Raw genomic sequence first — 2,321 nt, 5'->3', positions numbered from 1 at the left:
ACACTTTTAAGGAACTTTCTTAGAACAACTCAGCTAACATCTCATTGCCTAGCTAGTCACGTAACCACTCATAACTGTATGAGAGAGTAGAAAATGCATAAGTATTATTTATTTTGGCTGGGGAATTGTTGCCATATTAATATATGAGTTTAATTAGTAAGAGAAAGCAGAGAGTGGGTAGCTAGTTGGAGTCTGTCTTTATTCCAATCAGATCTGAATTTTCAATAGTGAGTTTGAAAAACGTACAAAAGGAATGAAGAAGAAATGAATAAAGGCAGTTACAATAGTTTTCACAAGAGATTATCAGTGTATGAATTATTTCATTGGTTTTGAGAATGGAGAATTTTTCTTTTAGTTCAATAATTATACTGAGCATCCATTGCTGCCATTTGCAGTACTGAATATGAAGAAGATATTTCTAGCTCTCTTAGTGCTCTTAGAGAGATAAACAAATTAAAATTTTTAGTAGCACAAAAGTCAAGAGAGATGTTCAATGGATCTAGAGAAAGTTTTGTCCATCATAGCTCTGATGGTTTTTATTTTTGCTAAGATATTACTTGCTAGTTACTATTAAGTGAGAGAGAAAGAGAATTGACAAAATAAAATGACCTTGGCAGGTGATGCTTGAAGGTAATGAGTTCAAATGTGTCTGTGGATATTTCAGTATTTTTCATTGTATCTGGCACATACAGACATCTAAGAAGTGTTTGGTGTATTAATGAGGATGAATAGAAATGTTTATTATATATTTTATTTTGATGTTTAGTAGGCATATCAAAACCTGACTCAAAATATTGGGTATCTATAACAATCCAAATAATGTATAGATGCAGAACCTTTAGGAGCTGCAGCCTATTAGTCTTTAAATTAGCAAGTTGTCACTACATCTGAAGGAAGAGCCTGCAGTATTGGAGTATTTAAACTGATTAAAAGATAGGAAACCCCATAGTTCAAAAAACAAAAAGAAAAAAGGTAGAGTATTGATTCATTTCAAACAATATGACTATTATTATTATTATTATTAGGTGAGGCAATCCTTGGTTGGCCTCACAGATTGCAAGGATCTTGTCAGTTTACAATCTCTTATTTTTTTATTTTTTTACACGTGTGGCACCTGGTCTTCCTGGGTGGTCTCCCATCCAAGTACAAACCAGGCCCGACCTTGCTTAACTTCTGAGATCAGACAGAATCGGGCTTGTTCAGGGTAGCATGGTCATAAGCTAAGACTAATATTCTTAAGATAATAACATTTTATGTTATGTTATTAAAAAAATAAGGATGTTATTTTAATCATACCATGGCAGCTTTGCTAAATTAAACATTTGCATGTTTAAGAATGTATTCGTAGTAGCTGTGTAAATAAAACCATTCCAGAGATATTGTGTTGGCTGGCTTTTTGAGTAATAACCTAAGACTGATCATCAACAATGTAGAATTCTTCAGTTTTTGCCGATTCTTCAGGGACTAAATACAGGAACAGACACATAGAGATTCTGAAAAAGCATGAAGTTTGGATTCAGACAGACCAAGTATGTGAACATTATACTATTTAACTTCTTTTAGGACAAGTTTTATAATATGTAAAAACAGATGATAATACCTAATATATAACAATTTTGTGAAGCTGTTAAAGCACATGGTAAGTTTCGACGGAGTATCTGATACATTATTTAAGACCTCAATATATATTTATTTACATATGGTTTGGACTTTGGTTATGTTCTGGATAACTTAGTAACACTTCTGAAAGGAATGCTCTAGAATCATGCAGTGCCCATCTTAGAACGAACTAATAAAACTACTAATTTTGTTAGTACCCATAGAGAATGATTGAGAGAAATAGGATTAGTACTTAAGGGGTATATTTTGCTCTCCATCAGGCTGCCTTTTTAATAATTAAGGATCAGGGGAAAGAAGAATTAGTGTTAGAGAGAGTCTGAAGTTCAGGAAAGCATGAGGTTACACTGACAAGTATTTATTTATTTATTTATTTATTTATTTTATTTTATTTTTATTTATTTGTTTTTTTGGTAAATGACCTGGAAAGTTCATTTCACAACAGCAAAGTACAAACTGTCTATGGACTATGATAGGCAAGTGCATGTATTTTTTTGCACGATTGTTGAGAAGTGCAAAGTGGCAGGATTTCAGCAGAAGATGAAAGGCTAAGGACAAAGTGCTAAATAAAGTAGAACAATCTAGAAGTGGAGAAGTTGATACACTGTTGGTCTTATGAATACAAAATCTGATTGGACAAAAAAAAGTGTTAATTAGGATTTAAAAAAAAGCTCTTCATTCGAAATGCATCATTTTTATATATT

General features: G+C 32.3%; 1 pseudogene; it reads right to left on the bottom strand.

Annotated features, from left to right (window-relative positions):
• Positions 1-1,102: 1,102 nt before the first annotated feature.
• LOC118605747 lies at positions 1,103-1,221 on the bottom strand (annotated as a pseudogene).
• Between the last annotated feature and the right edge of the window lie 1,100 nt (positions 1,222-2,321).

This window comes from Rousettus aegyptiacus, unplaced genomic scaffold, assembly GCF_014176215.1.
Source record: "Rousettus aegyptiacus isolate mRouAeg1 unplaced genomic scaffold, mRouAeg1.p scaffold_m13_p_7, whole genome shotgun sequence".
Taxonomy (NCBI): Eukaryota; Metazoa; Chordata; class Mammalia; order Chiroptera; family Pteropodidae; genus Rousettus; species Rousettus aegyptiacus.
The sequence above is the reverse complement of the archived record's forward strand: the minus strand, read 5'-3'. Positions and strand labels throughout refer to the sequence as shown.